The following is a 9849-nucleotide window of genomic DNA, read 5'->3' as shown; positions in this document are numbered from 1 at the left end:
TCCAAACAGAGCTGGCTCCAGGTTTTCTGCTGCCCCAAGCGGCAAAAAAAAAAAAAAAAGCCGTGGCAGCTCAATTGCGCCGCTCCACTCTTCAGCGGCAATTCGGCGGCAGGTCCTTCGCTCTGAGAGAGACTTGCCGCCGAATTGCTGCTGAAGACCCAGACGTGCCACCCCAATAGCAGCCGGAGTGCTGCCCCTTAGTATCCTCCCACCACCTGCCTAAGGATCTGGGATGGAGTTTGGGTGGGGGAGGGGGTCTGGGGTGCAGGCTCTGGGATGGAGTTTGGGTGCTGGGTGCAGGCTCCGGGCTGGGGCAGGGGGTCGGTGTGCAGGAGGGGGTGAGGGCTGCAGGCTCTGGGAGGAAGTTTGAAAGTGGGAGGGGGTGCAGGCTCTGGGAGGGAGTTTGGGGGCAGGAGGGGGTGTGTGGGAAGGGGGAGGGGTGCATGCTCTGGGAGGAAGTTTGGGGATAGGAGGGGGTGCAGGAGTGAGGGCTGTGGGGCTGAGGATGAGGGGTTCATGATGCAGGAGGGGGCTCAGGGCTGGGGCAGAGGATATGGGTGCATGAGGGCTGGGGTTGGGGATGAGGGGTTTGGGGCGTTGGAGAGGCTCAGGGTAAGGGCAGCCTGCCCTGCCATTGTGGTAGGGGGCACTAGGACCCTGGGGCAGCGGACAGCAGTTGAGCAGGAATGTGCTACACCAGCAGCACAAGCAGGCACCGGAGAGGTGCTTTCTTTCAGGCCGGGATGCTCCGGGATGGGCGGGGGAGGCAGGCGAGACCCACGGGGGTTGGGTGGCTGGCGGGAGCCGGCCCGGGAAGGTGGGGGAGGGGCCGGCGGCTTGCTGCTGATGGGAGAGTGGAGCCATTTGCCCACTCGTGCATTAGGGTGTGCCAGTGCACACCCCGTGTGCACGCCTATGAGTATAAGATGAGCTGCAGGGCCATTCTGAAATCAGTTCCTTACTAGAGTTGGGGGTGTCAGAGAATAACAGAGTTCTCACTTTTTGTTTGGGTACAGCAAATCAGATACTTTATTTTCTCTCTATCAATTGCATAGAGGGAGAGAGCTAAACAGGTCTCTCAACAGGTAAACAATTACAGCAAGCATTTATACCTTTTGTTACAGACAATAATGAGCAACAGCTGCATTTTGTTTATACATAGGTCATTCTGATATCTTGTTTTGCTCACTAATGTAGACTCTTAGTCTATATTCCATATTATCTACACATTATCTACACAAGGTCGCAACAACTTCTCACACAGTTCTTTCCCACTCACCTCACATATTCCTCGCTTCTACAAATCTCGCGTTATTAGGGTTACAGTTAGCCTAACTCTTGCCAACGAACTGTCGTGCATTGCATCCCCTTCCTGTCAGTTCTTTCTCTGCTTCCACAACCCCCCCTTTTGTATTACTAGTACAACAAACATATTCAAATCTCTATTTGCATTAAATCTCGGAATTCAGATTTTACATCAGATGCTTCAACCTTAGGGGTTTTGATTGGATGTAATGACAATGCATGATGAGCATGGACATGAAAGGTATTACTATTATTATGTCCTTTACAACAACAACATACTCCTACACTAGCTAACAACAACACAAGCAATAACATTCCCATAGCCATAATATGATGGGGTTGTTGTACAATCTTAGTCATATAACACAATACATCATACTTAGTACATAAGGTGGATACTCTATAAGCTGTCTGAAAGCATGTGAATTTGCCCTTGTACTTCAGAGATTTTCTGAACCTCTGGTAACAGTGAAAGCAAATTTTGAAATCGATCAGGTAATAAATTAGTCCAATTAAAGGGTATCTGGAACCTAAGGACTACTTGCAAAATTCCATTTGCAGGCCAGTAAATAATATGATTGCCTGCAGTGGTAATGAGATTAAAATGTATGTCTTGCAATGTGTTGGCTTTAACATACACACAGCTATTATTAACTTGAAAAAAGTAAGTGTCCTGTCAGGGTAGTTCCTTGTCCCCTACCCTCCCAGCAAACGTAGTCATGAAGAGTAACAACTTCTGGTTTCAGTTTATGGATACACTGAAGCTGTGGGGGTTCTAACGGCCAAAATGTCCATTGACTCCCTAACCCCATCCAAATGTCAGATGTAATCCCAGGAGCACTGACTAAAAATCGATTGGGCATACCAGGAGGTCTAATTTCCCAGATGTCTCGGTGAATTACCCAATCCCACATGCATCCTCCCCATGGACCCGGCAGGATTCGGTATGTGGGAGCCCACACACCCCCAACTGGTCCATATGCTTGGAAGGAGCACTGAGAATGTCTGCACTTCCACCCAGAAAGTCTCCAAGTATGTCTCCATGGCCAGAGATCAGATGGTACTCCTCATGTGTCTGTAAGGGCAGTGGGCCAAGCCTGATGCTCTAGATCATTCCGAATGGCCATTAGCTGGTCATTCAGAAAATCCTGAATTTCTGAACATGTTAGATCCCACTGCAATGCCTTCCCAGCCTCAGTGATATTCAATACCATCTCTGTCAGCAACTTCTGGGTCATAGAACTAAGGGTGGAAATAACATGTAACTCACCAACTCCAGCCTGTACCTGGGTTAGTTGTGCTCCAGAAACAAGGCCAATGGCCTTCTCTAGTTGCCCCAATTTCTCATCATGTTCTTGGTTCTTAAAAATATTCCAAACTGCTGCTGCACTATTGGCCCCATCCCATAGGGATCCGGTCAAGTCTCTCTTCTTTCTAGAAGAAATAACCCAAGCCCTCTGTTGTGCTAATCTAATGGCAGCCCCCTGTGAGCAATTTGGGTATGTAGAGGTAATCTGGAAACTGGATAAGGGCAATGAAAATTTAACAGTCCCTAGTATAGTGTTAATCACAGTCCATTAATATCCTAATACATCTCTCTTTGGTGTAGTACTATACCACATCTGTTGGTTGAACACCTTTATGTACTTCTGGGAGGCATTGATATTAATGGCATAAGAAGGGGTGTATTGCAATAAGGTACAGGTCACATTATTAATCACTGGAATAATTTCTATGCAGGTAAAATTTCCAGTGGCAAAACAAACTCTGGGTATTTGTTTAATTGTTCACTAATTGGGTGACCAAATAACAATAAGGGCCTCTCTCATTTAACACAGTGCAAATTCCAGGAACATTCGCTATAGAATCCATCAATTGCAATTACAGATTCTTGGGGTTCACTGGTAGTGACATCATATACTTTTATCTCCACTGATCCATTCAATTGTTCGTTTATATGGGATATCCTGAACCTTAAAAATATTTTTTTTCAAACAATATTTAAATAAATCACTAAAGTGTGAAGGCCTTGGCCATTGGTTTTATCAAATATATGGCATTGTCTGTATTTGGATGTGTTACAGGGGTAATAGTGTAATGGAGGAGATGGCAGGGGCAATGGGAACAAGGTGCCTTTGGTACTTATCATTTAAAATCCAATTAGGGAGGGCAATACATGCTGAAGAACTTATCCAAAACACAGGGCGCAGCCTGTAGAATAAACCCCAAATTCCAATCAATACCACGTTCCCAAGCATGGGTCCCACAAGTTTCTTCCTGCAAGTGTATAATTCTTTGTTTCTTCACCAGGGTCAGTTCTTAATGTCTCTTCTAGTCAGGAATCCCTGGACTTTGTGGTTTCAATGAAGCACGTGTTCCTTCTTCTCTTTTCCTGAAACAGTGTGGTTTAGCATCATACAGGGGAGAGGTTACTAGCACATCACCCTGTAATGGTTTTGCTTCTTCTAGAAAAATCCAAAGTCACAGTAGGTCTGTCAGTGGACAAGGGAGAGGTTACTAGCACTTCACCTTGTCTTTTTTTTCTTTTTCCTGCTGTCCAGAAGGCACAGCAGAGCTAGAAGGAGAAATATGCTTATCATCAGTTGGAGAGTCCTCCCGAGGTGGAGGGGTCTTTTTACAGTGAGAAGCATGGGTCCAGGCAGGTAGTCCTTGGCACTTCACAGCGGTGTTGCTGGTAAACAGGACTTGGAAAGGGCCTTTTCAGTGTGGAGTCAAAGCAGTCTTTCGTTGATGGATTTTACGTAGACTCAGTCTCCTTGTTTCAAAGAATGGCAGGGCTGCTAGGGTCTTTGGGTAGCACTTCTTTTATCTGTGAGAAAAGAAACCTAACACATTTAATTAATGCCTGGCAGTGTTTTGCAGATCTCATAGTTGCTTGGGCACATTCAGGCCCCCCTTTTCTTGGCTGTCAGCCAAGTCTTAGCTGTGGGCAGTGTCCTTGGATGGGGCCAGCGTCTTATCTTTGGACTGAGCTTGCTAGCTATTTTTTCCAGTTAACTCGTTCTGTTCTTTTTCCTTCTCCCCTTCTTGGCTGCTTTTAATCTACAAAGGAAACTTCCACTCTTCACTCATACACCTTTTCCCAACAATGAACACATACACATTGCCATTATACAGTACATTAGTCTTATTATTCAATGTATGCCATGTACACCCTTCCAGTAAAATAACTTTATTACAGAGCTTTGGAGCAACAAACCAGGACAAGCACACCCACTTTTGAGGAGTCCACTCAGTACAACCTCTGGTGTCCAATAGCTTTCCTCCCTCCTCAGCCCTCTGGCTAGAAATCTGAGGTAGCCAGAAGGATCCTATGGGCAATATGGGGAGTGGGTTAACCTTCCATGTCCTTGCTTCCAAAGACTGTTCGTATGCAAATTTTAACAACAATTTTTTTCAATTAAAAAAATCTAGCCAATGAAGTTTCTTTTTCTTACTTAAGCAAATGTATTAGACTTTAGTATATCACATTTTCCTGATTTATCCAAACACTTTGTATTCCAAGTTGAATAAACAAGTATCTGCTTTTTGATTTAACCCTTCTATTTAATTTTGAACTAGACTGTCCTATGAAAATGTTAAACCCAACAATTCTGGCCACAAGACAAACCCCACAATACAGGACATAGAACACAAAAATAATTCCTATTGTACCAGTAAATGCATGGTACATTGAATGCTGTTCAGCTGGCATCCGTTTTCTCTGATGATCTGAAAGACAAAAGAACAGAGGTCTACCCCTTCTGGGTAGTCAGTCATTGCTTAAAATATTTCCTTTATATACACATACTCTTGTTGATTTTAGACAAAACAGAGGAATTATCCCATATTTCCTTGTATTTGTTTCATAGGCAGCCCAGGTTTCAGTGGCTTCTACCTTATTAGTTAGAAAATTGCATTAATACAGATGCTTTCTGGCTTGCTTCCAGATCCAAAGCTATCCACAGCTTAAAGATTCTTAGTTAAAAAGGGACACAATTAACTTTCCCAGACTTTTGATTGCCTTTTACTTCTAACTCCTGTTTTCAAACACCCAGTGATCTGAAAGAGACAACACAACCTATATTAGTAGGTTTGCATTTCTTTTACCTCTGCTACAATATACACTGCACATGTTTTGGGGAAAATGCACATCCTATCCACAATTCAATTTCCACAACACTAGCCACATCAATTTCTACACAAGGTGTAACTGTTTCTTTTGTGCTTACAAAATCTCCATGCACCTCTAGTATAGTGACAGCTTAACCACACAGACCCAGGGGCACTGTCCTTCTCTCTCTTTTTACCAGATCTTTCATCTGCTATTTTGTTACCCAAAAACAAATTCAAATCTTTTATTCTCCTGGCCTTGACTATCCTGCTGCAGCCACAACCTTTGGTCTTTAGTTAAAACATTTTAAATCTTGTAAAGCATTAAGTCACCTTAAGGATTAAATGCTAAATACCATATTAAACAACACTAGTTTCCTGTGTCTGGCAAAAGTATTCTCGGTTTTTGCAACTTTAAACAATACCAATTCATCTCAAACTTATAAAACACAGATCCCACAAAAACCAATAATCTATTTGTTTTTCAGTACCAGGCACAAGGGAGTTAAGTAAGTCGGAATGTCAAAAGATCCGGATTTGGGCCAATCAGTGCCCAGGGCTGGCCAATCCTGGGTGCAAAGCTGCAACAAGCGTCTCTTCGACATTCTTTTCTGAACACAGGGTAAAGGCCATTTACTTAACATATAATTCAAAGGGCTATCCTTAGAGGGTTTTACCAGAGACCCACCCATCTGCCTGCTGACACTCTAACAGAGAATTACACAGAGAACAGGGGAAAATATGGCCTAATAGGATCCTATTACAGGAATTTCTACTAATACTGACCGCTACAGGGGACGGGACAGAAGGATCCCAATTCGACCTCAGAGCTTCATCGCATGCGATGGCTTCCACTCTGAGGAATTACGAATGAGAGGCTCAGTTCCATCCACACACCTAACGCCCAAATGTATAAGATAGAAATGCATTAACCGGAGTCGCCAGTAACTGTCACCAAAATATCGGGTCCACCTAGCTGGGAGCCAATAACAGCTAGACAAGGATAAGGAAGAGTTGCTTTATTCTGCAGAAGAAAGGACAGCCTTGCACCTTGGTACAAAGACTCTGTCTTACACACATTTTACCATTCCAATTATTATCCTGGGGATTTGAAATCCTCATGCTTATAATTACTTACTCCTTTCCTTCCACTATGCCCTCAAAGTTTCCAACCTGTTTTCCAATCTCTCTATCTATTGCCTGCCCGCTTGGACCCGATCCTGCTTTTCTCGCTGAACCGTCCCTTCCATGGGCACCGGCTTTTTCACTACCAATTTAGATAGGAGGGTGGGCTTCTCAACTAGCCCCCACCCTTCCTGGTCTCTTCCCTTAAACATTCTTACTCACAAGGCTACCCGAGTCCTCCTTCTTGAGGCTTGCCACTTGGGCAAAATGCATGGCTCATTGGCGTTTAACTATTCAATTTTCTCTTGTGGCAAACACACTGCTGTTACAGCATATGCAAACACAAATGGTTAAATTCTGACAAGTCCCTGAAGGACCGGTACTTGCTTGGCCAGTGCTTCCTTTTCTGCCTGGAAGTCCTGTCTCAAGGCTTGCAACTTGCCCTGGGCATATGTTTGAGTTGCTGCTTGTTTCATGGTCTATGCTCTTAATTGCTCAATTCTAGTTATCAAGTACACAACTCTTCCCTTTTCTCCAACTTCTCTATTGCCCAGTCCTGCTACGACTGGGGTAGATCCACCTTACACCCTTCCCGGTCAACCGGGGTGGAGAGAGGAATGCTAAATCCCTCTCCGGTTCTCAGACTTACTGCGGCTGAGAGTAGGCACACTTTCATACTCACACACGTACGTCCAGACTGGCCACGTCTGTGTATAACGTTCAGAGGAGGTGCTGTGCAATCGCCGACTTGCTTCCTCTCTTGGGAGGGCAGTTCTTTTACACCCTGAGGTCTCCTGGGGCGTCTTTTCAGTGATTCCAGTCCAGGCTGGCTGCCTGTGGCTTCTTCAGCGTCCCCAAAGCTCGCCGGCTCCAGAGTTGCAAAGGCAGACTGTTGGATCTCACTGGACAGTTAAGCTTTGCAAATGTAATCTCAGCACTGTAACTTGTATTGCCTTTGGTTTGACTATCTCTATACTTTTTCACAGCCAGCTGGGGCCAAAAGCAGTTTTTCTTTGTACTTAGCCTGGTCTGCATTGATTCTTGACCTTGAACGCAGATTAACTTTCTCTTTATCTCTGAACCAAGCTGAATTTCAAATTAACCCGTTCCTTTCCTCAATAGACAAATTGCTCCCATTGTGTGTCAGAAGCTTGTTGGTGATTAAAAGCTCCTCTGAGATGTATGATCTTATCTAGATTGAAGGTACCTTCTAGTGGGCATTGTTTAGATGAATTTTCACGCTTGTAATGATTCCAATTCTCTAAATACCTGCAGTTTTTAGGACCATAATATATGTACATGAAATAAGCTGGGGTACCCTTAGGGGGTGAGAGGGAATCCTTAGACTGTCCCCCACCCATTTTCCAATCACACACACAGGGAGGATGCCCTGTCCGCTCTAGCAGCACATAAACTAAGGATCTCTCCCTACAGGGTACTCACACAGGAGAGGCTAACGAGGATAGCCACGATCCTCCTACACCTCCCTTCAGCAAAGAGCGTCCACTAGTCTCAGAGAGACGGCGCCACTTACTCTTGTTGCATCCAGTGAGATGATCAGACTGTCAGTGGCTCACACAGAGAGGAAAAGGGGAGGGAAGATGGGTTCACACACTCCTAGACCCAGGTAGCCTCCTCGCCGGACGATGCCAGGCCGAGTTAGCCCACCGTGGGTCGGATCTCCTAAAAGATCCTATAGTTACCGGGCTTGTGTTAGAGTAGTTATGGTCACAAGCCAAAAGACTTCGCAGAGTACTCTGGGCATCTTCCGGTAACTCTCAATTCACACTGGTGTACACACACACACCAAGGCCTCTATTTCCAGGTATTATTCCCAAGTACCACGATGCATCTACACTATGAGGCGGTAACAACCCCTCTTGAGGCGGTAAAAACCCCTCAGCACGGGTGCATACCCATGAATCTCTCATATGCATATATGGGGGCGGCCAAACTAACAGGTCCCCAGAACCGCATACAACTACCTTATTGGGGGCGGCAAAACAATTCCCCAGAACCGCTCTGCATCTGACCTTGCTGCACAGTCAATAAGTTTGGATGGCGTGAGCCCAACAGGGACAGACGGCCCTACGGACGGTCCTCCTCTGACACCCCAATAGAGATTTCAAAAGGTCTCCTACCTCTATTGTGGCGCCATGGGGTTCAAAGGGGAACGATCCGTAGCAGCTGCCGGTACCTCTGCGGGCGTTGCCATCCCGGACGAGCCCCCAAATTGTCGGAGAATAGCAGAGTTCTCACTTTTTGTTTGGGTACAGCAAATCAGATACTTTATTTTCTCTCTATCAATTGCATAGAGGGAGAGAGCTAAACAGGTCTCTCAACAGGTAAACAATTACAGCAAGCATTTATACCTTTTGTTACAGACAATAATGAGCAACAGCTGCATTTTGTTTATACATAGGTCATTCTGATATCTTGTTTTGCTCACTAATGTAGACTCTACATTAGTCTACATTCCATATTATCTACACATTATCTACACAAGGTCGCAAAACTTCTCACACAGTTCTTTCCCACTCGCCTCACACATTCCTCGCTTCTACAAATCTCGCGTTATTAGGGTTACAGTTAGCCTAACTCTTGCTAATGAACTGTCATGCATTGCATCCCCTTCCTGTCAGTTCTTTCTCTGCTTCCACAGGGGAGTGCTGTGGGAGCTATCGGACCTCAGACAGAGCAGTGCTGGTGGAAAGAAGGAGCTCTGGGCTGGTTGCTGCTGAGGAAGGGATGGGGATACTGGGAAGTGGCCCTGGGAATTAGAGCAGTGGTGTGGTGTAGATAAAGGGTCACGACGGACAACTGCTATCTGCAGGGGTAGTGAGCGGACCAGGGTCTTCCTCACCTGTCATTAGCCACTGGGGGAAGCGGCCTGGATTTTGAGATACCCCAGAAGGGGAACTGAACTCTTTGGTGGCCCAGTAGGAGAGCTGGGGCCTGAAACGCCCTCTGAGGACATGCCTCCAGGGGGAAGCCCTGGAGTAAGGCCTGCTGTCAGAGCTGAAACCACTACTAGAATATGGGACTGATTAAGGATAAGGACCTAAGCCCAAGAAGGAGCTTTAGGGAGAGGAAGTGCAGGCACTGTATGCACTCAACCAGGGGTGCTCATGAGACATGAGTGCACCCCTCTACACTGAGTGAAAAAGTTATTGCTGGATTTGAAACCCACGAACTATTGCTTGTTGTTGATTTGTACGAACATATTGTGTGTTAAGGGACAAAGTAAACCCAAAATAAAAATGGGGTAACACATCTGTCAGGCCAGAAATCAAGGTTCAGCTCCAG

At 45.5% G+C, this 9849-nt stretch overlaps 1 long non-coding RNA gene across 1 annotated transcript; it reads right to left on the bottom strand.

Annotated features, from left to right (window-relative positions):
- Positions 1-999: 999 nt before the first annotated feature.
- LOC135974472 (uncharacterized) lies at positions 1000-9396 on the bottom strand. The gene is made up of 2 exons (XR_010591730.1): positions 7226-9396; positions 1000-5367 (listed from the first exon to the last, which is right to left on the bottom strand). It is a non-coding gene; the product is annotated as an uncharacterized LOC135974472 (long non-coding RNA).
- Positions 9397-9849: the final 453 nt, after the last annotated feature.

The sequence above is a fragment of the Chrysemys picta genome, chromosome 12 (genome assembly GCF_011386835.1).
Source record: "Chrysemys picta bellii isolate R12L10 chromosome 12, ASM1138683v2, whole genome shotgun sequence".
Lineage (NCBI taxonomy): Eukaryota > Metazoa > Chordata > Testudines > Emydidae > Chrysemys > Chrysemys picta.
This window is presented reverse-complemented; position numbering and strand designations above follow the sequence as displayed.